This window comes from Simochromis diagramma, unplaced genomic scaffold (genome assembly GCF_900408965.1).
Source record: "Simochromis diagramma unplaced genomic scaffold, fSimDia1.1 OVJJ01000433.1, whole genome shotgun sequence".
Classification (NCBI taxonomy): Eukaryota; Metazoa; Chordata; class Actinopteri; order Cichliformes; family Cichlidae; genus Simochromis; species Simochromis diagramma.
The window spans coordinates 1,714,015-1,741,731 of record NW_024387031.1 but is presented as its reverse complement, the minus strand read 5'-3'; the positions used below and the strand labels follow the sequence as shown (position 1 = coordinate 1,741,731).

The 27,717-nt window shown below is 38.4% G+C and overlaps 1 pseudogene; it reads left to right on the top strand.

Moving 5' to 3' along the window:
- Window positions 1-26,179, top strand: LOC120740567 (annotated as a pseudogene).
- Window positions 26,180-27,717: the final 1,538 nt, after the last annotated feature.

Here is a 27,717-nt window from a genome sequence, read left to right as displayed (position 1 = left end):
ATGAGGTACAGACTCCGGTCCAGTCTTCTCCAGAAGTCTCACAGTTGCAAATCCTAATAAACAAACCAATATGAATACACATGCAACCTTTCCAAGGAACTTTTTTTCTCTTTCCACCCACTGCATGCTGGTAAAGAAATTACATTAGGAACTACACTTTTAATTTGCTGTTTATTTTCCAGTCAGTGTTAATCCACTACTGTGAATATTAAGTGTGCAAATCATTGTGTGGCAGTTCAATTTAACTACACATCGATTTGAAATTAAATGTGCCGTATTGCCTGTTCGCACTGTCATTTTTGATGAAAACGAGTGCAGAGTATTGTGGTGGGTTCCAAAGATTGTGGCAGATATTTTTTCTAATGAGAAATGAATGAAAACCATGACATCAGAAACTATACAGACTCTTTAAACTCATTCGTTCACTCATAAATGATCGGTCACATGTTAAGCAAAAAAACATAATTTGCATTTCATCTGCTAATAGTTAAACAAACTCTACAAAAGCCAAAAAATGACTGGGGGAGGGGGCAAAGCTGGAATCACTTGCTTGGTGCTTCCATTCTTGACCTCAAGCTAGAGGTGTTTGCTCTAGAGTTATAATGAGCTTACTACTGAGTTCAACAAAGGGACAGACAGAAACTCTTTTCAAATTCTTGCTCTTAAAACTTCAATCTTGTCATTTCACTTTTCCCCGTTTAATTTTTACTTTACACCAGTTGCTGTGGTTTTAAATTTATCAAACATCATTCAAAAAGATATGATCAAATCTACCACTTTGCACATGAGCTAAATCATCACTGTTACACAATGAAAAGCAGAATGAATGATAACATTAATTTAGTAGTAATAATATATTAGAAAACAAGATATGTCACAAAGAAATAGCTCAAACACCACTGTCAAGCTTGTGTTTCATGTATTTCATTTGTTTTTGGAAGGAAACTATCAAACTACACTAAAAACATCTTTATATCCAAAATGCTGAGTTTAAGCAATTTGATTCTGTGTATATTTTCATGTCAATTTGTTACATACAAACAGAGTAAACTGCTATATTGAATGGAAACTTAAAATAAAGTACACAATTTAATAGAATCTCGGTCAAATTTACTTGACTGGTGTAAATCTAGTTTATACCAAGCATATCTTCCCTAATTATCAATTGTTTCAATAAATAAGGCTTTGGTTTCCGTTACATTGACTGAAAATTATTGCTGCATGGTTATGATTGCAAATAATCATTTTTTTATGTGTACCACGTAGAAGTAATAAAGAGGATCCCTCAGTACACACTCAGAGATCAATTGTAGTTAACTGTATTTTCCCTGAAAATGAAAAGCAATATCCAGTACCTTTATTATGAACAGTTGGGATATGTGTTTCATATGAGCTTCCACAGTTTTTTAGGGCTTTCTGTGAAAAGTAGGGCAGCTGGAATGAGCTGACTTCCACAACTAATTCAAAGTTCCATTGTCGTCCGTAGCTTGCTGGTCCAAAACCACAGCCAGCTGATTAATGCAATGTTTTCTTTTTCAATCTCCTGCCCCACTTTCTTGCTTTATTTTATTTCTCTGTGTTCCCCATAGGCAATCAGCATTTCATCTTCTGCCAGATGCCACGTTACTTTCTAGAAATATATTTAGAAAAAAAAAGAAAAGAAAACAGTTCTGGCCTAAAGCTACTATTTACTCTCAATAACCAAAATGCATCATCACCTTCACTGTACGCACCCCATAAGAGCAGTGTCTCATCTATATGACACATAAAGACTGTAATAATCTATGACTACCTAATGACAGCCAGTGACTACCATCTTACACATCACAGTGTTTGACATTCTTAAAACCTTCACTGTGTGTAAATATATATGTATGCTATAGTGATAAGAAACTGTGTATCCATTCTGAAAAAACAAACAAAAATGGACCCATGGTATTTTGGTTGTTGTCATCTGTATTTGTTGTTTGTTAAATCGAGCATGGTTCAAGAAATAGGCAATACTCAGACTTTATGTTGCTTTAATCATTTGCTTTTTCCATTACTCTTCCACTGTTTTAGCAATCCCCTGCCTCAATTATTCTCTGTGGCAAGTTTTTTTTTCATGCTATCAAATTCAGCAGGGAAGAAAAGACACAATTCAGCCTTTATTGTTTAAGATTTATTTTCTCTGAGACAACAGGTCTCCTTAAAATAGAGTTTTCTGTTGGTTGTCTTACTTTTCTAGTTCATGCCCAAGAAGTGAAAACCAGTAGCTTTTATTATATATTATTAAATATATATATATTATTGTTATAAAAAAAATCTTGAAAATGATTGCACTGTCTGAGAAAGATTAAAACTGTGTTTCAGCAATTTAAGCCAGATGTAACATCACTTATTTTATATTACCAAAGACAAAGCTCCCACTCATCTCTGCAGCTCAGAGCAGAAGGTTTTAGTATATTGTAATCTCTTATTGTAGTTACATTACCTGCTCCCGAAGTGCTTACATCCAATTGTACGAGCTCATTTTGTGCAGTACCCAGGTATTCTTAGCCAAAACAGCTTCTCATAAATCCACTGTTTGTTGTACAATGCAGAATGACACTGCCAGTGATTAGCTGGTGGAAATAGTGGGAGCAATATTTTCAAGTCAATTCAATTAATTTTATTTATATAGCACCAAATCACAACACTCGCCTTAAGGCACTTTGTTTCAGTAAGGTAAATGCACTAGAATAATTCAGAGAAAACCCCAACAATCAGGTGACCTCTGTGTGGGCCCCGTATCGGAAAGTGGGAATGAAAAACTCCCATTTAATAGGAAGATTTAATAGGAGCTCCAGCAGAACCAGACTCAGCCATCTGCCACCGCTGATTAGTGGTGAGGGAAGGGTGACAGGACAAAAGACTGTGGAGGAGAGCCAAAGCTTAAAAATAATTAAATGCAGAGTGTTGTATAAACACATAGAATGAAAAGAGGAGAGTGATAAAGAAACCCTCAGTGCATCATGGGAGGCCTCCAACAGTCTAGGCCTATTGTTGCATAACTAAGGGAGGATTCAGGGTAAAGTAATCCAGCCCTAACTTTGAGCTTTATCAAAAGGGAAAACAGTCTGAGAACAAAGTGCTCTAACGGGGTATTATTGTGCTATAAGTTTAATAAGAAGCTGTTCATCTCAGGAACTGGTGGAGACCAGAATATAACTTTAGAGGAGAATTATTATTAGCTTCATACGAGGTGGTCAGATCTGTGTTTCAGGCTGAATGTTAATGTTGCTCAAGGTATTTGTTACTGTGTGAAAAGGCAGAATAAATACACAGTTGGTGGATGTTCGCAACTAAAGAATGTGGTATTAGCACTTTCTCTCTTCAAGTAAAAGTGAAATAGTGCCTTAAAGTGTGCTTGTATGCTGTTCCGGAAATCAAAGGACAACTTTTTGACTTTGCTAAAGTCTCTGGCTTGTGACAAAGACTAATACACACATACAATGAACTTAAATAAATTGCTTTGAGGCAAATGTGGGCAAATAGCACAATGTAGTGCTATTTGTCTAACTAGCGAAGCACATCAGTCACATGTTTGCTTATGCACATTTGAGTTATTTGTTACTAAAACAAAGCAAAAGAGATCAAATCTGTCTGATCGTCTTGTTCAGTTTTTACATATTGCTTACAGCGCTCTCCTCCTCTCCTCTGTCTCCTCTCACGCTCTCTCTTTCGTCTTCATTCTTTCCTGTGGGGCAGCTCCCCTTTCTCTCTCTAACTTTGACACCAGTTCTTTCCCTCATGTATATTCTTATGAAATTTGACTCCACTGCTTTTCACAGAATTAACATTAGATTTATAGATATAACTGACAGCTCAGATGGTGAGCAGGATTCATTCAGAGGAGGACTACTTTATTAAGTATTCCACTGTGTAAACCAGTGTGCTGTGTTACAGCTTTTATATGCATGCGTGTGTGTGTGTGTGTGTGTGCGCGCGTGTGTGTGTGTGTGTGTATGTGCGCGCGCGTGTGTGTAAAATGTAATGCTAGGTATTTATTAAAGGCAGTATTATATACTGTAATTCATACATTAATCTAAGAGACTGATGAGTCTAATTAGGCATGTTTTATTTTGTTTGTGGGATCTTTAATAGTTGGGGATGATGGAGGAAATTCTCTCAGAACAGCTGTGTGAAGCTGTGAGTGCAGGGTTAAAACTTTGGTTCTGCCATGTAACTCTCATTCTGCATGTATAGAGGTGAGTTTCTTTCTGCTGTTCAATAATAGTACTGATATTTCTAATATTCACATTTCTATATGGAGATCGGTGCATAATTAATAAATGTCTACATGTGTTTTTTCAGCAGTGTGCATACAGAGATTTTAATATAGTTTCTTTTTTTAAACCTCCTTCAGTCAAACCCATACATGCCATACTGAAATGACTGTCATAATGCAGCAGTCAGTGTGACTGTATTACTGTTGTGTCAGGTTAATGTCTGAATCTTAAAATATGTATTATGTAGACTCTAAAAGCAAAAACACAAAACTAACCAGAAAATACAGAACTTTCTGAAGTGAATCTCAGGGACTAACTGTGTGTGTATTAGCATTGCAGTAGTAAGATCAATGCATCTAATTTTCATTGTGCTGAAAAATACAAAGTCTAAGTTAAAGCCACTTTTTAAAAAAACAGAATGATATCAACATTTCCATCTCATTTGCTCCAACTGAATGTCTGTCTTTTACACATTTATCAGAAAGAAGAACATGCTAGAAAGTGGGTACATTGTATAATCATCCACAGACAGAAGATTTAACCAGAACAAATTGCTCTCAGAACTGTACTGGAATAATCTGAATTAGGACTCTGACAGGGACTCTCAAAGGGTTGCTTGGTCTTTCAAAACAGAATTCTTAGATTTTTTTTTAAGTAATTTCAATAATACTGATATAATATAAATGCTACAGAGCAGGAAGGCTGCTCTATAACTGAAATTGAGGTCTGGTCTCCTGATTGGATAAGAACAGCATAATTCATCTTGACCTTAGGTATCCAGAAAGAGGAATAATAAATCATCCTACAGTGCCATTCCAAAGTCTGGATATACTCATTCAAATTCAGTTACATTTTTGAAACAAAGGCCAGGTGTAATCAATCGTCTACTAAACTTTAAAGCAAATTTATGTGATGTTTGCCCTGATCACAATTGAAGTTTAAGATAATAACAGAAAACAGGCCATTGGGTAAATCCAAGTCTTTAAAGAATGCTATTTACCTTTACATTTTAATCAGATTTAGACACACAGGGACATCTTTTCAAAGGCTATGGTTGACACATCAGATTAACATGGAAAATATCCACGGTGCTTGGTGATTCATTACTCAGTATGCAATTGCAGGTAAGTGAGTAGGTCATAGCAATATGATAAATTTTACAGCACTTTTCTGCCTTGACATACAAAGTGGTTTACAGTTTATTTTCATTCTCCAATTCAAACTCGTGTTGGAGAAAGATGTGTTTTCAAAGCTCACACTTGAGCTGAATTGTTCCTTTAAAGGATCGATCAAAGCAAAGTCAGGAAACTCTTAAACCCGGATCTTGGACTCAAACCACCAACCTTCAGATTAGTAGGTGACCTGCTCTACCACAGCCACCCAAACTGAGAGCTTAACCTTTTGAACATATTATAATATTAAATCAGTGCTCAAAATATATTGAATGGTGGCTGCCACATGTGTCAGCAATGAGAGAATTGGAGAGCCATTTCAGATAAGCACAGAGTGAAGTTAAATTTACTTTGATAAATATAAACATGAATCTTCCTTAGTGAACAGAAACAGAAGCAGAAAAATGTCTGAAAATTATGACACTTATAAAGATAACGTCACAGTTTTGCTTATCTCACCTTGTGAATGAGCTGATTTGCAATTTGAGCATACAAAGTTGACAAAGATATCTTTAAGTGTGCACACTACGTGAAGGTGACATATCTGATGTGGTTATGGCACTGGAAACAGTTCAAACATATAAACTGAAAAGACCCAAATCAGAATCCAGAAATCAGGGCTAACAAGATTATTTTTATTTATTTATTTTTTACTTGTCAAACTGGTTGTAGCTCAGCAGCAGCTTGTTGTGTACATGTAATGAATTAAAATTTGTGATGGCAAAATATAGAGTTTGTCAGTAATTGAACAGTATATACATAGACTGGCTTTGCTCACCCACTCTCCGTGACCCTAAAATGGTACAAGTAAGAAATAGCCAGTACACAGTGACAGTACTCTTACATGGATATCTTTGGAGTAGCAAGAAAAGCACCCTACAAGAAGCACACTAGGCTCGGGCAGAGGTCCATGAAAACCTTGAACTTTAGAGGCTATAAACCCAAATAGTATGACGTTGGTGAAGCTGCCCACTACACTGCTAACTTTGTACACAGAAATACTGAAATCTTAAATACAAGAGAAACACTCATAGTCTTACTCTGCAAGCTAGTAAAGACTTTATATTTATCTTGTTAACATATAACTGAGGGGCATTCACTGTTGATACAATTGCTCTAACCTCTAAAAACCTTTTATTTGCCCTGCAAAATGTTTTCATTTAGGTGTGTTCAGAAGAACTACTGGTTCTGCTGGAGACTATTAATGGGGATAACCACAACATCACTGGTTTTCAAAAATGTCATGAGCATTTAGATTAAGGCCTTACTGTCAGACTAACTCTCCATCTGTTCATAACAGATTTTGTCCTTCACTAGCTGGGCCCAGGTCCTCATTTTAGGTTTGACAGCGTTTTTTTAGTAGATAAAGGCAGATGGCTCAAATATGAATTGAGATGCGGTTTGGGGGAGGCCTCAGAGGGGACTCAGAGTGGGTCCCGGGCCAAGCAGATCCCCAAGTACTAATGAGAAGTGAAAGAATTGAAAAAGAGGAGGGAGGGCGGGGCATGAAAAAGAGAGCGAACATCTTCTAGAGCTGGGGATGTCATAAATAGATAAGAACCAGAAGTGACATGTTTGGAGGTGTGGTCACGCTGCTGAATTTCATTTATCTCCAAGAGGTCAAGTCTCTTCATTTGAAGGAAGAAAGAAGTCTGATGAAGTCAGATGAAACAAGCTGAAATACATAATAAAAGACTGCACTGCTGAGGGCAATGGTATGGTATATGTCATGGTTTTGAGGTATAGTTCAGATGTGTTGAAGGACTCATTATCAGTGTCAACTCCAACCCAGTCTCTAACAGTAATATTAACTCTAAACCTTTATTTCAGAGAAAGCTAAACGTTTTTTGTTTTTTCATGAAACAAAAAAAAGTTAGGGGCATGACCAGTTCGATTTCAATTCAACTTTATTTGTACAGCGCCAAATCACAACGACAGTCGCCTCAAGGTGCTTTAGATTGTAAGGTAGACCCTACAATAATAAATCCAGACAAAAACCCAACAATCATATGACCTCCTATGAGCAAGCACTTTGCCGACAGTGGGAAGGAAAAACTCCCTTTTAACAGGAGGAAACCTCAGGGCCTGAAAACTGAAGGCTCTCCCTCTCTTTCTATTTTTAAATACTCTAGGAACCACAAGTAAGCCTGCAGTGTGAGAGTGAAGTCACCCCATATCACCCCAGAGCGAAGTGCTCTGGGGTGATATGGGGTTATGGTACTATAAGTTCATTAAGAAAAGATGGGGCCTGATTATTTAAGACCTTTTATGTGAGGAGCAGGATTTTGAATTCAACTCTGGATTTAACAAGGAGCAAATGAAGGGAAGCCAATATAGGAGAAATATGCTCTCTCCTTCTAACGTACAGGAGGTTATTTAATGGCATGGCTGCTTTGATTGGCTAATTTGCTGACACAGGCATCTGCAGCTACTAGGCCCCTACCCTGCTAATTTCAGTCACCAAACTGGACCTTCCAACTGGGTTTGCACTTTTAGTGCCTTTTACAGCAGTCCTCCCTTATGGTGTGTCCTCATTTGCAGTTTTTTCCTCATATAAGATTTGTAGATTTGTTTTCCTTGTGTCTGTTACTGCATTATTTTACATTACATTTAAGTTCAGCAATAAAGCTGCTTTTATTTCTCACATCCCGAGTCCTGTGTCTGGGCCCGACTATCTGTCACGCAGCCACCTTGACAGTTACAAACTAAAAAGCTTTCATAATAACATTTCATTTATTTTTAAATTACATTTAATTAATTTTGTTAATTACTTTTGGTAGTTTGCCATAAAGGAGCTCCTCAGGGGACTGTGTACTCCTCATCTACGGCACAGTGAGCAGGAGTGGGGTAAACGGAGTCCTAATGGATGACTTCATCAAGTAGTCTGGGAGGAATAATCTACTTCTGAATTTGAATAAGACCAGAGAGGTGGTTACTGATTTCAGAAGGAACAGGGTGACTATATGACTTGTGTCTATCCTGAGGCAGGATGTGAATGTGGTGGAAGAGTATCCGATTGTTCAGTCTGACGTCACTAGCCGTGTCTGGACCTAAACTCCGCTGCAGGTCCATATATCAAACGATCACTATGGCATTACTGAGAGTTGAAAAACTGTCTAAAGTCTTTCATCTTTAATAAAATGATCAGCGTTCTGCTCTACCAGGTGTAACAATTGAGTTTAACATCCAGGCATCCATGAAAACGGAATTTATGACATTTAACGGAGTTAGACGTTAGCAGGGAGTTAGCTCGCTAGCTTCTATCTAAATACAATATAGCATGTCCTGACTGCAGCGTTTTGGAAACAAATTAAAACGTACAGCTCTGTTATCACTTCCAACATAAATGAAGACAGAAAACTAAACAGCAGTGGCGTTTGTAGGGTTACTGAAGTTTGGCTAGCTGGTATATAATGATGTGCTACGTGACCGCTAGCGACACAGCTATGTTAGCATAATATAAACAAGCTAACTTTTTTTTCCACTCGATAAAAGTTAACGTGAGTGTTCTCGGTGGTCAGGAACAAATGTAATGGCATGGCAGGATGCTGTAAAAGGACCAAACTTCAGCCAGGAGAACAACTGAGATAATCCATCCACAATACGAGGTTAGTCATTCATATACTGCTGCATGGGATGGGCTGTAGCTACATCCTAAGGTTTTAAAAACTGAGCTTAAATAAATGATTAGCGGTAATAAAAGCCGAGGGAGGTCAACAGTGATCACTGACTGTTTTAGGAGCTTTTTGAGATCAAATAGAAGAAAATACAAAACATTAAACATGTTAACAACACAAAAGCCATATTAAACGCAGACTACTTTAGGCCCGGAAGTAGGATTCGTCGCGTCATCACTGAACAACCGGATAGCTACTGAAACTGATGTGAGCAGCCAAATTTACAACAAGCTGAACTGAAAGAGCCACAGAGGCTGTATAAAAAAAAGGGGATGAACAGGTTTCTATTTCCCATTTCTCCAAAATATAATTATATTTTTATTGCAATTGATTTCTTATTTGAAAAAGTAAATAACTGTGTACTTGCATTCCAAAACTTGTCACCATAAAAAGTAATCTGAGTACTCTGCAGCCAACAGTGGTCTTGATTATAAGTTTTACTGGTTTCGATTCCTGAGTAATCTGTGGAAATGATTTTCTCCTCTCTGTGACATTTTCACACACAAAAAGCAAAGGCAGTCGTGCTCATTCATACCGGCTTCACACATTCACACATTTCACACCCTCGCCTCGTCATACTGCAAGAACTCAACCTCTGCGCCCACTGACACACACACACACACACACAAATCATCCACAAGGACTCGCAGAGTTTGATATTTTCGCCTAAGTGGCTTGTATAAAGACAGTTCTGCCTGGCTTTCCGACATGACTCACAGTTACTGGGGGCTACAATGAGGCCAGACCAAAGCCAACTGTGTTGCAAGTGTGTGTTTGCATATGTGTATATGCAAGCAGCTCCTTTGAACCAACTTAAAGAAGTCCAGACGCTTTTCTTTGCAAGCTCCTTTGAAATAAACTTTCTTGTCCTTGCTCATGTCTGCGTTTGTCCCTCATGTTGTCATAAAGTGACCGGGAGGAAATATCAGCTCCTGTTGAACTGTGACACCAAATAAATATCATACCATTACACGCAAGTACATGCACAGACGCACACAAACATTCACTTTTGTCTTGCATTAATATTCAGTCTGGTGTACATGTCTCTGCTAATTTCTTTTTTAAATCCCAGATGAGGATAAAAACATATGGGCTGATTAAGAGAGACAGCCACACTCCTGAGAGAAAAGATCGATCAACCATAAGCTGATGTCATTTACCTCATCTTTAACATTTAGAACCTGCAACCTGTGGTACTGTAGGACAAATCGGAGAGTGTGTTGTCCCTCTTTGCAAATTTCCAAGAATATTGTTTCCCCAGGAATCTACTGCAATGAAATATTTATATATTTTTTCTGATAACATTAACATCTAAAGTGTCAAAGGTGAGACTGGGAAGTATCTACATATTAATTTCATTTAGAAATTATACTTGTTGTTATATTGGCTAATATCAGAAAGGAAATGTATGCTTGTAAGTCCACCTGCACCATGTTTTCAGATAACATACTACTGTATGTTTCCAAAAGTAGCCTTTTCTTCAAGTTCCAGTGCACAGCTGGGATTACCTCTTGCCGGAATAACATACGAATACATCTCTAGATGACATACATGGGTTTAATAGTGCTATATCTCATATATATGCAGTAATGAGATGAAACACATATTACTTCTACAGTCTAATTATTCATGTCAATTGATTGTTTTAAAACAAATGTAAGCAGCACCACAGCCTGGCATACAACCAGGCTAACACACAAAATTATGACTCATTCAATAAATGCATTAGTAAAGACATAAGTGATCTATCAATATACTCTGCACCAAAACTCAACAGTTGATCAGTTCAACTGTTGCTTTTGGTGGTTTCATGTGTCTCAAATATGCCTTCAGAGAATAGCCATGCAATATAAATACATAGTACATGTACTATAAGTACAAATGTATAAATAAAAACCCCTCAACAGGGATTTCAACAGGGACCTACTGTCTATTAAACATGAACTCTAACTGTACAAGACATTTCAAGGCTCCGCTGTATTTGTAGCAGATGCGTTAAGTCCACAGATACTTGAATATACTCAACAGATGCAAAACTCCTAGAAAAGACAAAACATGTTCATGTATTCAAAGAGTAGTCATTTTACTTCTCTGTGCTCACACAAGTAATCTGTCCATATTTGCCATCTAGAATGCCCAATGGGCAAAACTATATAAATGACTGACTGAATTCAAGTTGAAGAAGCGAGTGCCTATTTAAAATCAGTATTTAGTTATTATCTTAGATTCTTTGCCTTGCTAGATGTTTGCTTAATCCTTAGCCTACAGTCACATGAATCCTCTCAGAGTTTTCAAGGACTGTAAACACAGATTGTGCCCTAGCTGGGTAAGTGATATGCTAAATATTAAGGTTGAAAGTTAGCTTTTTAATGATAACACTGGGTTTTCACATCTCTGTCCACCTGGGCAATTGCTTAAACACACAAGACCTTAAAGGCAAATAGCTGCTTTATCAGTTTTAGTTGACTTTTGGTATTTTTAAAAGGCCAGTACATACAGACCACCTGGATGACCTGACTGGCGTGTAACTGACAAGCATGTCAGAATTATATTAAGGTGCCAGACTGCTTAGGGCTTTGTAAACAAGAAGACGGTTTCTGCAATTAATTCTAAAGTTCACTGGAAGTCAGTTTACAGGATTTAAAGGTGTGCACACCAAGATTACCATACTTGTAAGGTCAGATTAAATTACACCTGTATTTGCAGGAATGATTTTCCAACACATCCAGTAATGACAAGTAAAATATGAGCCTTTCAACTCAGTTCACAGTACCTGTCAACAGGGAAGGCATCCACAAAGTGTGGTGAGTAAGGTTAACTTTAGACTTGGATTTGGGTCAAAACTTATTTTTCACACGTCCCAATTCCCAAATTAAGTTTCCAAACTTTGCAATTTTCTTAGATATTTACTTTCAAACTCTCGGTGTTTCAGTCATTAGCTCTCTTAAAAATTCAAACTGAGATATCTATAAAACATTGTGCAGTAAACATTTTCTTTTCTTTCTCATTACTCATTGTCCTCTTAGAGCAGTTGCATTTAAAAGACATGTGCTAGTGTTTTGTCGTGTCTCTGAATTTGGAATCACAAACAAAGCATTTCAATGTCCAAGTGTTTAAAGTTATGATTCTATGTTTATCTTCTGAAGTTTTTGGAATCCTGGTTTGACGTCTTTTCACTATAGTAATGCTGTGTTTTGAATTTATGGTTACTTTTTCATTTTTATGGACTTTTGGACTTTCAAAGTGGTTTCATGCTCTAGTGTTAGGTTTGGTTTTATGGTTTGCTTCACTTCTTATTTGCAGTTTGTTATTTCCCATTTATTTAGTTCCCACAGTGTTTCCCTGTATGTTTGTCTTTTGTTATCACCTTTCTGACCATGCATTTCTCCTAATTTAATGCAAGTCTTCTTACTCTGTTTATCATTTGTCTTTTGGTTAGCTGTGCGCCTACACTGTTCCAAAAAATAGTAATGTCAAAGTATCTTACTGTATATTTTACAGTTTTGTACTGTCTTTCTAGAATATCATTAAATTTACATAAGTAGACTGTGATTTTACATGTCAAAGGTAAAATAACATAACATCACTGTAAATATAGTAAAACACAATTTACTTGTTTTTTAAATATATTTTTTTGTACATATGCATATTTAGATTGTAAAAATACATTCAGAAATGTATCATAATTTCACAAATATTTGTCTGTTATGTGAGAGAATGATCTGTTAAATTCAAATGCAATACTATGGAAAAATATATAAAATGATCGAAAATTAATGAGAATAATCAATAATTAAAGGAGTATTTGAATTATAAATCTAGGTCTGATTCAATAATTCAGAGGTAACAAGTGAAAATATAATTAATAGGAATAAAAACTAAAAAAAAAACATATAAAACATTGCACGGCCACGCTGTGCTAATTATATATTTTAAAAAATAAATATAGAGGTAGGAATTGCAATTAATATAAATCCCAAAGTATTCACAACATTCCTGAACAGAAATAGGCCTCTGCACCTGGGGTGAGGGTGTGGCCATGAAAACAATGTGACATGCCATTGGATGTTGGGACACATAATAACATGACGCTAAGCATCGGCCAATGAATGTGAACTAACAACCACAAGGTCGCGGGTATGGCTGTACTGTAGGAAAAATCCTTATATAAAGGTATTTTACTGCATTTTACGGTTTTGTTCTGTTCTTCTAGAATATCATTAAAGTTACGTAAATAGACTGTGATTTCATATTTCAAATGTAAATTAACGTTAAATCACTGTAATGCAATAAAACATAATTTTCATGATTATTAAATGTATCCGTCTGTACATATGCATATTTAGATTGTTAAAATACATTCACAAATGTATCATGATTTCACAAATATCTGTCCGTTATTTGAAAGATTGAACTGTTGAATTCAAATGTAATGCTATGGATTTGATTTGATATACCTTTATTAGTCCCACAAGAAGAAATTTCATAAGGCTGCCGACCTATTGCACGCAATGGCTGCGCCATCTTACCCTCCGACCATACATACATTACACAAAACATCACATGGGGAAGACAGGTCAGAGAGGTATAACAATGGAAATAGCACCACATGAGGAAAGATAAGGAGAAAAAAATAACTCCCCCCAGACTGAGCTCCAACAGGGAGATCAGTTTGAGAACAGAAAAAAACACCTCTGCACATAGCACATGAAAAATCTCTTAAACATGACAAGCAACAGAGGTGGGTAAAGGGTGAGAGACAGCCGATTTAGACAGTACATCCGGGCCTGCAGCCTGTGCGCTGGTCTCCTTAATCAACCGTCAGCATCAGAAGGGAATAAGCGTCAAAGGCGTTTGGAAAGGGAGGGGGAATGAGTGTGTGGAAAAGTATATAACATGGTTCCTATAAGCTTGTGTTACATCACATAAGCATTATTATCATTACTATTTAAGGCGATCGTGGCTCAAGAGTTGGCAGTTCGCCTTGTGATCAGAAGGTTCCCGGTTCGAGCCCCGGCTCGGACGCTCTCGGTGTTGTATCCGTGGTCAAAACTCTTCAGCTACTTGTGATGGCCAGAGGGGCCGATGGTGCGATATGGCAGCCTCGCCTCTGTCCCAGGGCATGCAATCCATTATTATTTAAACGAACTGTTAACTGTATATTTCTGTACATTTACGCATTATGATTCATATTGCCACATTCATTGACCTTGTTTATAGGTCATTTCATTGTTTGATCACGTTAAAAAGTTCCTAATTTAATGTCTAAAAGCACTTGGAAAAGGCAGAATCCCATGTACAATTAGCGCAACAAACTCTATTTTCATTACTGAAAATAACTGTATTTTCATGAGACAGTTATTTTCTGTTATTTTACGGTAGTATTTTGGCACCCCAGCTGCCAGAATATTACCATTTTTTTTAAGATGGAGAGCAGATTGCTATCTTTAAGGTTTGGAGTTTCAATCTTAATTATGAAACTAAAAAAAGAAGAAATACAAGAACTTGACTGATGATACACATCTAGGGATGGGGCAGTCAAAACCTTTGTGATGTCCCACAAAAATCACAAAAAAACCCCCAACAAAATAAAACAGTTAATCATTCTCTGATGAGGAATGTTTGGTGGGCTCTGTCGTGTTAATATGCTCTAAGAAAAAAATAATCATTTGAGAATGTGACTCACTATCTAACAAGATGTTTTGAGAATATTATTATGAAATATTATTGGGAATTTGGATCTTCAGTTAAGAACAAAGTGGAATAATGACTTTTTCTCCTTGGCTCTGGATGAGAGCTATAATGGCTGCCACACAGTCCAGCTACTCATTTTTTTACATGTACAAAAGAGTTTAAGATTATAGAGGAGCTGGCAATAATGTGTTTAATGAAAGGGACTACATTAGGGAGCGTTTACAGAGCTACCTGAGTATAGTACTTGAGAGCAGAAATTTCACTGTTTTGTGAGAAGAAAGGCAAGGATATTCCAAAGGTCTCAGATGCAGACTGGAAGACCAATCGTGCACTGACAGTTGATGTGACTGAGATGTGACTGAGTGAACTAATGCTATAACTGATGCCAAACAGCAGGGCCTGGTTCACAATGTACAGCCTGGTGAACACTTTCATGAGAAGGTTGCACTTTCTTTTATTAAGAAAAGCAAATCAGCCATAATAAAGGCTCACTTTTTGTTTAAATCTCAGTTTATCTCTCCTGTGTCTGTAAATGAGTGTGCTCCATAAAAACACCGGCTACTCTGCCGTGACAGTTAGTGTTGTATCATTTAAAAAGAAAACCTGCCTTGTTTGGGTTTTTACAAAATCATTTACCACATCACAAATAATTTGAGGATAGATAAACTGTAGACATGATTTACTGAGGACCATAAGTACAACTAAGTTTGAGTTAGCTTGTTCAAGAATGCACAATGACTTAGAGACACTTAAATAAATACATAAATAAATAGGAATTGTTGCAACATACCGAAGGCCGTTATACTTGTAGAATTTATAGTAAAACAATTCCTGCAAACAGACTTTAGTGCAGTGTGTTAGAGCAACAGCCTTTCCAAATAAGCAGTTTCTTTATCACTTCATGGATTGATTTCGGGGCAGTAAGCAGCAACATTTTAATTGTCCTATTTGAATTCCTCTTATTACTTTGGACTTTTTTTTCTTCTTACAGTTTTCACACTGAGGCACAACAAAAGCACAATGCCAGTAGTCTAATTAGTCTTTACTTCACTTCTTTTTCAACTGTTGATTTTGACATTTTGAAATAGTTTAGGGACCATGTTGGCTAGTGCGGCGAGAATGAAATGGCTTGCCATATCTACAGGGGCCCTCTATTCAATCACATGAGACAGGAATACATTATGGCTGATGACGTGGAGAGGGTCAGAACCGGGATTACCTTGATTAAATTTCGATTTTAGCTGTTGCTACCTGGAGCTACTGGGATTTTTTTTCTCTTTTCCCTCAGCACAGAGGGAATGAAACCAGGTATTATTACTGAAGGCTTCTGAAGCCAAACGTTCAGGTAGAACGCTTTGATGTGGTGTCAGGAACCTTGGGGAATAAACATGGAAGTTATCAAGAATGACATATGTATCATGTCCATACTGTATCAGTCAGGAGCTAGGTTATCAGCTATCACCTCTGGTGCTGTTGGCAACATGTTGCTGGTGAAAACTCTACTACTGTTGACCAAAAAAAAAAAAAAAAGGGAAGAGGAGGAGGAAAGACATGTTTAGAGGCAAGGTAGTATCAGGGGATAATACAACTAGGCAGCATTGGATGCTAGTTAGTAGGGTGGTTTTGGAAATCAAAAAGTGGTTTGTAGCAAAGTTAGAGAGGCGAGGCTGCGATTGTTTGAACATGTGCAGAGTATGGGTATATTGTACAGAGGTTGTTCACTATGCTGGTGCCAGACAGGTGGAAAAGAGAAAGACCAAAGAGAATTCACTGCAGAGACAAGGTTCAAATACTGTTCATGTTTAAAACCTGTACAGTATTAATGTCACAATCTACCCCTGATATTGCATAAATAATCTACATGAAAATGTTTAATAAAATAATTGCCATATCAGTTTGATATAATACAATACAGAAAGCAAATTACACTTGATTCCATAATTCATTGCATTATTACACAGTTAAATTGCTCGGGGAGTAATTTTCAGTATCGATTAATCAGAAGAACTGGTGATGCATAACATTGGTGCAGATGTCAGTCTTATCCTCAACATTTTTCTTTTTTATTGCTCAGGGCTTTTAGAACCACACTCCCCAGTCGTTGAATAGCTAGGGCACCTTGTAGCGCTGGTGGGTCATGCTTTTAGCACATTGTAGTGGTCTATTTGAGTCACACGTTCTGTGCATGAGAGTTGTTGTTCTTGTTAACGTACAATTACACAATGAATATGCTTCACTTGATGCTCAGATTTTTTTAATATCATTGCTGATTATTTCTATATGATGTTTCTGGACTTTTGTTATAAGTGTGCTTATTAAGTGAAGTGGCACTGCACTTCTCCCTCCCAGGATGGAGAAGTGTAGATGTCAGTGCAGCAGTGTTGAAAAAACAGGAGAGAAAAAGGTCATAATAATAACAGACAGCAACTACTGCACACAGGCACTCAAAGAAGATCTCACCATTTGTGAGCCACTATTTGGCTTTTAGCTCCTTCAAATCAATTTTCCTTCCAAAGATTTGTGAAAGAAAATCGCTGAGCTGTGACTCAGCATGAAGCTGAAAGTTCTACAAGTCCTACAACAGAGAGCCAATGTCAAGAAAGGGGCCACTGGGACAGAAATGACAAAGTGGATTGTTTTTTGAGAAGTAAGATGAGATACCCAAAGGAAGTCGGTGATACCTCCAAGAAGAATGGAAGGCATATGGTCTATACAATAGAGAATGAAGAGGATAGCGAGTTTATGACTTCACAATAAAAAGCACTATCCCTTGGGTATGTATAGATGTGGCTGAGCTGATAGGAACAAGGGGAAAAAATGGGAAAAGTACCTCCTAGTGCTTATGGCTTCCATGTCGGGCTTTGTAGTCACCAAGCCGGTCAGGAGAGCTAATGGCAGGAGAGATTTGAAAGAGGAGTGAAAGAAGCCATCTATGTCCACCACAATCTTTGAACAGAGGCGGTGTCTTACAAAATCAACTGCCTGCCATTTATAATCCAGTTTTGAGATCCCTTCCCATTTGACCTTAATGAATCACATGATAGGGTGGGGCTAGGTTTCACAGTGTTTTCGAAACCTTGGCTGATTGTGACCCACACCCATTTTCACACCTTGGCTCCTTGGCTTCAAAGTTTGTCCATATGATAAATTTTAAGAACTGTTGGCATGTTGGTTTTGCCACAACACTGGAATGACTGCAAGTGTCAGTAATTTCGATTGCGGTACTTCAGTCCTCATGTTTTTAAATCCAATTTTGGGTCTGTTCATGTGACATTATGTTTTTTTCATATTGTGAAACATGCTGCAAATCAAACTGAAATAGACTAAGTGTTATTTAACCCTTTAAAACCGGTCAGAGCGGGCACACTCTGTTTTGCGTAACTATTTTTAAATCCCGGTAGCTCTGCAACCACGTAAGCTAGCGCAATAATTTTTTTTGCATATGAAACCGGAGGAGTTGTACTTACATCTTATGCCATCAGCTTGCCCTAGGTCACGGTTTCCTTCCACATATAGCTTTGCAAAAACTGCATAAAAAGCACTTGCAGCAACGAAAACACAATATTCCAGAAACACGCTTTCCCGATCCGATCAGCTGTTCGTAACACTTCCTACGTTGGAATAGACGTCAGCGCGAACTTTCGCATGTCCGCCATTACCTGCCCGAAACCGGAAGTGACGTCATTTTCGCAGAAATGTAGTTTTTTACCATCAGGGCCTCATTGGCCTATACTGGTGTTTTTAAAAGTTATCTTTGACTTTATGACTTTCTCTGTCATTTCTGGGATGCTTAGGACTCATATTGCACTGCTGGAAATGATTGTGATGCATATGCTGTTTTTGTTTTGAATATATATAATATATAATATTTATTTTCGTTTTTCCTGCACTATATAAAAATTGGTGTATTTCAAAAATAAAACTATGAAGACACTCAAAATTAATTTCCTGTGGTGGGAAACTATTTTGTGCAACTTTTTTGTATTTACAGTTTTGAGGGATAAGCCTCTTACATTTCTCTAACTAGAAATATATGTTAATAAAACAAAAACGATTTTCAATTTTTTTGTAGTTTATTGCACTTTTTTTGCAATTTATGTAATTACTATGCACTTAATGCAGACATATTATTAAAATTTGGGCTATAATGGTTGTATTGATGTATAGCAACTTGAAATGCTCCCAAAAATGGCACTACAGCATGTAAAAATATAATATAAGCTCTGGCGGACTTGGTTCTATGGTAGGTCTTAAAGGGTTAAAGGCCGCATGAAAATCCTCTGCAGGTTAGTGCAGGATGAACAGGTTAGCTTGCTGTACCGAGATGGATTTAAAGCGTGTGTGACTGGTGTACAGTGGCTGTGGTGTTCGTGGTCAGAGTTAGGTTAGATCAGGTGTAGCAGATATTCATATGACTTTTAGCTGATGATGCTTAGATTCATTGACTAAATTCCACCTTCATACCACCTTTATACCATCGAGAAAAAAAACAGCATGGACAGTGTACACTCAGTGTAAAGGATGGAAATCAGCTAGGTAAACTCAAGAAATCTCTGTTGAAATCTTGTTAAATTCAGTTGTGTAAATCCACAAAGAGCAGCAGGTCAGCTGATCACAGCCTGTACACTGAGAAAATCTCTCGATAAAAATTTTGAGATATGATCTTTTTCCTCACACTGAACCATTCCAACCAATTTTAGGATTCCCCCACCTTCTAAATCCCACTTTCACCCCTGCCTGTACACATTTTTCTGTTTAGAGGCAAAGTCACCCTCTACAGTGTAGGCAACAGAAACATACATATATATATATATATATATATATATATATATATATATATATATATATATATGGCTACGGATACCGACTCCAGAATGGAGCTGTTGTCAGCCACCTCCTGTACATAGATGACATCAATCTGTATGCTAAGAGTGAACGAGACATCGATTCACTGATCCACACCACCAGGATATACAGCAATGACATCGGAATGTCGTTCGGACTGGAGAAATGTAGTCGGGTGATAACAAAGAGATGGAAGGTAGTCAGAACTGAGGGAATCGAACTACCAGAAGGCGACACTGCAGACATAGAGGACAGTTACAAGTACCTGGGGATCCCGCAGGCAAACGGGAACCATGAAGAGGCCGCTAAAAAAGCTGCAACCACCAAGTACCTGCAGAGGCTCAGGCACGTCCTGAGGAGTCCGCTGAACGGTAAGAACAAGATCCGGGCTATCAACACCTACACCCTGCCTGTGATCAGGTACCCTGCTGAGATAATAAGCTGGCCAAAGGTGGAGATAGAAGCCACTGACATCAACACAAGAAAGCTCCTGACCATGCATGGAGGGTTTCACCCCATGTCCTGCACCCTGAGGCTGTACGCTAAGCGGAAGGAAGGAGGCCGGGGACTGGTGAGTGTCAGCACCACAATTCAGGACAAGACAACAAACATCCACGAATACATCTGTAAGCTGGCCCATCTGACTGCGTGCTCAGTGAATACCTCAGGCAGCAGAAACCCAAGAATGAGGAGGCACCATCATGGAAGGAAAGGCCCCTGCACGGTATGTACCACCGGCAGATAGGTGGCTGATATCCAGAAATCCTGCCAGTGGCTGGACAAAGCTGGACTGACAGCACAGAGGCACTAATCATGGCAGCACAGGAACAAGCTCTGAGCACAAGATCCATAGAGGCTGGGGTCTATCACACCAGGCAAGACCCCAGGTGCAGACTGGGAATTTATATATATATATATATATATATATATATACATATATATACATATATATATATATATATATATATATATATATATATATACATATATATACATATATATTTAAAAAAATAGAATAGCAATTATTTTATCATTATGTTAATAGAGTTCAGTTAGCTTTGCACAAAAATAGAAACATCCTGCAAACTTTGAGTACATTTCAGAGGCTGTACTTTTTTTTTTTTTTTAACTTTTTACTTGAATAAAGAAGTTGAATCAGTACTTCAGCTTTTACTGGAATATTTTTTAACAGTAGTATTTGTACTTTTACTTAAGTAGAGAATGTCTGTTTGACCACTTGAGATAAGTAAATGAGAGAGAGATGAGTAAGGTGCAACAGAATAAAGCAAAACTGGGAAGAAAGGGGAGATTTTAGGAACATGAGAAGGATGAGTTGAAGAACACAGCAAATGGTGCTCTGCAATGAAAAAAAAAGCAAAGTGTGAAGCTGACACATATAAATTTGAGAGGTTCGAGCAGAGAATTCACACCTGGCCAGACAAGTGTAGCTGATTCACAAATCCTGTGTAAACCAATGGATTTTGAGGATTTTAGGTTCACTTTTTTTCCACTGGCCTTTCTTAAAATAAAAGTGAATTTTGGGGCAAACAACACAACACTTACAAAAGACATGTGACAGCCATTTGGCCAGTTGTATTTTTTAATAATGCAAAATTAACCTTGTAGAATACTTTTTAACATGAAATTCATGGTGATAAAGAAGAAGAATATGCAGTTTAACTGATGGAAAACTGACATGAATGCAAGAGAATTTCAAAGGAGCCAAACTTTGCCCTCCCTTAGATCCATTTAGTCCTTCTGTGGGCAACACAGACCATTAGATATAGTCTCTTTTCAAATGTAATCTTAAGATTAAAGGCACAGAATAAAGACGGTGCCATAGCAAACAACGCACTCATTTATGGAATTCAAAAATTAACCATGCAAAGAACATTGAAGTCTTTAGAATTCCAAACAGAAAGGTGGGTCATTGCTTTCTGACCCCTGACTTCTCAACTTGGACCCCTTTTAGCTTCTTAATGACTTCCTGGTAATGTGCATTTGGTGTGCTGCGTTCACAGAATCCTTTTTCTCTTATCTAAGCTGAACAACAGCACTGTTTTTCATTTGTAGATGCTAGCTGTTTCACATAAGAAGATGCTTTCAGTCCTACTTTGGGGTTTGAAAAAATTATTTGCTGTTAGAAAATTGCATGAAAATGAATTGAATATTACATTGTATTATGTTTACAGTCTAGCATCTTGGTTGTCCATTACATATCAATTTCTCAATTAGTTACTATATTTTAGTTTTCTAGTTTATTTATCATAGTTTTTTTATAGTATAGTTAATTATTATACTTGATCTACCTGAAGCCAGTAAGTCATATTCTTGTTTGCACTACTTGACATTTGTCTCAGTAACAGACTTGAAGGTGCCCAATGCTAGCACCAGTTCTAGTCATCAAACAAAGTGGAGCTAACGAGTAGGTTGCTTAAAGATTATTGACAATGTCATATTATATTTGCATATACTGCACTGTCACTGACAAGAACCGCTAGTCAAACTCTCAGTCTAACATATCAATAAAACTGTTGTGAAGAAAAGAGTCACAGCAATTGCTAATCAGATTAGCACAGAAACCAGGAGAGAAGACTTTCAGATTTTCATTTTAAGGTCAACAATTTCCCCATAGTGGATCCAAAGTTAAAACATCACAGTAAACTATGCAATGTAGGGCCGCATCTAAGAACTGCTACCACTTTAATTAACTGGCAGTCAAGGACATGTCCATTATTCAGTTTGTCGCTGTTGTGCTTGCGTGCAAATCAGCCAACAGTGTGCAGCAATCAAACTGGCCCAAACAGTATGCATTCTTTGGTAATACTATTTACAGTTAGAGTCACAACTTTGTCTTCTATTCTTACATGTAAATATCCTATTTTCACTAAATCCATATATATCTTTAGATTTAGATTTTTTAATAATTTATACTGTACAATCCAATGGCAAGGAGAGTGGAAATCTGGTTCTGATGTGCACTAACTGGTGTATGTTCTGAATGACAATAAAGTGGCTAGTGTATTCTAATCTAAAAATATAAATTGACCTTTCCAGATGTAAAACTGAAAATTATTAGATTCCCCAGGGGAATAACCAAATTATATAAGAGCTGATTCTCCAACAAAAAGACTAAATTGAAAATGCTGGGCTACAAAGTCAAATCAAACAGCCCAGAGTTTCTGAAGCATCATTACTTTGCTGGAGATGGTTTGAACACAGTAAAAACCAGAACATACCAAATAGATAATGAATAAATAGGTGCTGTTAGAGTATATTCCCATTTATTAGACCAAGACAATAATCTGTTGATGACTGACTTCTGCCCTCTTTTCCCTGAGTAGGAATAGTTGTAGGAATTGTTATGAGAGTCCCGGAAAATAGGTTGCTGCTCTGAATCTTTGTTCTGAATCGCTGAATGCTCTGAATCTGTTTTTCCATGGAACAAAAACTTTTTTGTTTTGTTTTTTCATTTCCTTTTAAGTTTTTTTTTAGATGGAAAAGCAGTGTGCACTGTTAGCGTTTGCAGTAATTTCCATAGCTTAGTACTGCAAAATCAACAGTAAAAAACTCTAAAGGATGTTTGCAGTTTAGTACTGTAATTTGCATGTAATTGTGGGAAAATTCCATGAGATTACATTATTTTTACGGTAACTCACCGTACTCGTGGAAACAGCTGTAAAATACAGCAAATGTAACAATTGGTGATGTTACTGAGATTATACTATTACACCATCTGGATTTCTGTTATTTTCTGCTGTAGATCTAAGAGTAATTACTTAAATCCTCATTCAGAGTGTATTACTATAAAATGCGATTCACTGTGAAAGTAGTATCCCTTTACCCCTGGTCCTAAAGTGTATATTTATCTTCTTACTCTTCTTATATATATTGTTTGTTTACTTGCACTGCTGTAACTGGAGCCTCGTCGTTTCGTCTCTCTATATACTGGACTGTATGTAGCAGAGATGACAATAAAGTTTACTTTGACTTCAGCAGCGAGCAGGCGCACCGAGGGCTCTCGCGCTCACTTTTCGTGTATAGAATTTAGAAAAAACGTCGGTGCAAATTATAAGTCTGTATCATTATGCCGCAAACAGGAGGCGCACCTCGCATATGGAGGGCGCCCTTACTCCCAACAAATGGGCGATAGAAAACCGATCGGTGCCTATGCCATTCCCAATATGCGCTGGCTATAGGATCTTGGGGGTGGGCACGATACACGGAATCCAAATTACCATCAGGGTGTACACCTCACCCCTGGCGTCGTTGCCCACCTTTCAATTTTAAATACACGTAGACATTGAGGGCTAGCAGGAGGGACTATGCGCTATGCCTGCTGCTCTCTGGCAGGTAGCTCCATGTCCTCCTGGGTTTTAAAGGCACCTTAGAACACACATGCATCAACACTACAATGAGCGGGCGGAGGGAGGTTTGGAGTCTTCTCTCACCCCCATTCTCTGCGGCCTGCTGGAGCGGGGGGGCTAGGAGGAGGAGTTGGCTGTCCGACTGCGGTCTGGAGTGTGGGGCCTCCCTGCTGCTGCAGAGTCGGGGCGGTCTGCCTCTCCCCACCGCAGGGAAAAGGGTAACACCACCTGGGTCTGGGTGCAGTTCCCCCCTCCAGGGGCAAGGGTACCTAGACACGGTTCGTAGAGTACGCTTGGGGAGTGTGATCGTGTGTACAGCGTCTCTTTATGTCTGTCTCCACGTTGGTTGAGTGTGGAGTAAGTGCATATGAGAGCATGAGGGTGGGAATGGATGTTTGTATCTGTGTGTGCCTGTATGTCTGTGTCTATATGTCAGGTTGGGTATCAGACGCCACCTCTCTGGGGACATCTCAGGCCCTCCAAGGTTTGGAGGCCTATCTCCCCCCACCACTTCCCCTGCCAGTGGCGGACTCCCTCAGACATCGGTGCGTTGGTGGTTCTTTGAGTCTGGGGATGGGCGTCCAGGTACACACCGGCTCACTCCTTGGCGGCCGCTTATCGGGGCCTGGAGCCTGGGGCTCGCTCGGGCCACTTCGGAGGTGGGGTGCCCCCGGCCTCTCGGCCTGGGGCTCGGTCACTCAGGCACAGCTGGCTACGTTGGAATAGACGTCAGCGCGAACTTTTGCATATCCGCCATTACCTGCCCGAAACCGGAAGTGACATCATTTTCGCAGAAATGTAGTTTTTTTTTACCATCAGGGCCTCATGAGCCTATACTGGTGTTTTTAAAAGTTATCTTTGACTTTATGACTTTCTGTGTCGTTTCTGGGATGCTTAGGACTCATATTGCACTGCTGGAAATAGTTTATTTTGATGCATATGCTGCTTTTTTGCAAATTTGCAGTATAATATTTATTTTCGTTTTTCCTGCAGTATATAAAAATTGGTGTATTTCAAAAATAAAACTATGAAGACACTCCAAATAAATTTCCTGTGGTGGGAAACTATTTTTGGCAACTTTTTTGTATTTACAGTTTTGAGGGATAAGCCTCTTAAATTTCTCTAACTAGAAATATATGTTAAAAAAGTAAAAACTATTTTTAATTTTTTTGTAGTTTATTGCGCTTTTTTGCAATTTATGTAATTACTATGCACTTAATGAATACATATTATTAAAATCTGGGCTATAATTGTTGTATTGATGTATAGCAACTTGAAATGCTCCCAAAAATGGCACCACACCATGTAAAAATATAATATAAGCTCTGGCGGACTTGGTCCTATGGTAGGTCTTAAAGGGTTAATCAAGATAATACAACACATAGACTTCGTCAAACAAAGAGAACCAGGAATGAGGAAGACTGTAGTCCCAACAGTAATGCAACCTCACCTAAAAAAGTTAGATGCCTTGTTTATAGCTTTGGTTGTATAAATTGGCAGCCAGTTGAACTTCCTTAGGGGGAAACACAAGCTTCTTTAGAGGAAAAGAAACACATCCTGTTAACAATATTTAATTCAGAAGGACCTGGAGCTGTGGAGAGACCTGATGTGGATGACTTCATGTGCCTCACATATATTTCTTAGCGGCAGCTTATCAACAGTTGTCCCTTTCAGTAGCTGAAATTCAGGAGCAGTGGCCTTTCTTGTTTACTCGGAAAGGTCTTTCGAACCACTTTTACAAACTCACAGGCATCGATATCAGTGAGCGCTTAGGTCAGGCCCTTATAACCAAAGGCAGAAGGATTATTAACTATTTCTCTAGCCAGAAGCTCAAATGGAACCTTGGTATAAGGACACTCATCCAGCAGATAGAAAGTGAGGGAGTTTTGACCAACAACAAGGTTGGCACAGCAGCCATACTTCTCATGATGAAGTATTACAAGGAAGACGAAGACTCCCTCCTTGTCTTAGCAGATGTAAGCTTTTTTCATACAGCTCTATGTTTAATGCTGTTGCTTGCTGTCCTGTTTTGTTTTTTGTATTTTTTGTTACATAAAATGTCTTGATCCTCTTTCTGGCAGGAAACATCTACCAGGAAGTCCCTTGAAGCAGAGATCAACCTGCCAAGCACCCCAAGGCTGATTATGCTTGGTAAGAAGTCATTCATGAAATAGAGCTGATTAGACCATATTACAATTTCTGTTTGGCACAGGAGCTTTTTGTGGACACGGGTATCCAGTCTCTGTTTTGTTAGCTCAAATTTCTGTAATTTCCTTTATAAACCAAGGTTGTTGGACATGTGTCTCAGTGAATCCAGCAAAGTAAAAATATCAAATTTCACATTACATATTACTGATCAACATGGTAGTCTAGCAACACCAACAGCAGAAATACTGAAGTCAATACTGTAAAGTTTAACAGCAGCACAAACTATAAACTCCAAAATAACCATACAGTTGATTCATCTCCGGTAATTTAATTGGGCTGATTCTTTGTTAGGTGTGTTTAATGTGCACAATAATTCCCAATTATGTACAATTATAATATGTTAAAATGGACTTATGTACATAAGGCCATTAATATGTCTTGATGCATTCTCAATCATCCAGGAAAATAAATCTCCAAAAGTTGATTCTGTTCATCTGGACGTAGCGTTTTCTGGGAGAAACGTTTCGTCATTCATCCAAGAGTGACTTCTTCAGTCTCAGCTGACTGCAGGTTTCCCCAACCTTATAAACAGTACATTTGCATAATGACTGAAACCAGCCCACTGAAGGAACAATGGGCTGTGAGGTCAGTTCCTTAATCATAATTATGCAAATTCTCATGACCATTGATCAACAACCACTGACCAAAATCCACTGATCAAAGACCACTGATCAATGGCCATGAGTACCATTCACAGAGAGTTGGGGAATGGCTGCAATCACAGCATTGTAAGATGGCGAAAGATGTACCCTTAGGCCCCCTCCTCGATTCAGAGATGGTCTTTCCCTTTTCACGTAAATGGCCTCCTTGACTCCACGCTCAAACCAGCGTTCTTCCCTGTCTAGGATGTGATGTGTACATCCTCATCCTTGAAAGAGTGTCCACTAGCCTGTAGGTGTAAATAGACTGCAGAGTCCTGGCCTGACGAGGTAGCTCTTCTGTGTTGTGCCATCCGCTTCGCCAGAGGTTGTTTGGTTTCCCCGATGTATAAATCCTGGCAATCCTCCTGGCACTTAACAGCGTACACTATGTTACTCTGTTTGTGTCGGGGGACCCGATCCTTGGGGTGTACCAATTTTTGGCACAGCGTGTTTTGGGGTTTAAAAGCCACAGAGACCTGGTGTTTCGAAAAAATGCGTCTCAACTGTTCCGATACTCCTGACACATATGGGATCACTACAGGTTTTCGCTTGGGCAGCGGTTGTCCTTCTCTCCTGGATCGGCTGGAGCTTTCTTTAGGTGCCTTTCCAGCCTTTAGGTGCTGGAAAGGCACCTAAAGAAAGTGAAGTATTGAAATTATTTTATGTTGCATAATGACAATGACAATGTTGCCCCTATACATTTAAGGACAAAGTTCAATGACCGCCACCTGCTGGATGGTGAGTGCAGAGGGGCGTGTAATTGTTGAGCTGGACAAAGAGAACACCTTTGCTGATACAATGTCAGTCTTCTGTGGTTCATTCTATGTATTGAACCTGGAATACCAGGAGTCAGCGTGTGCAAC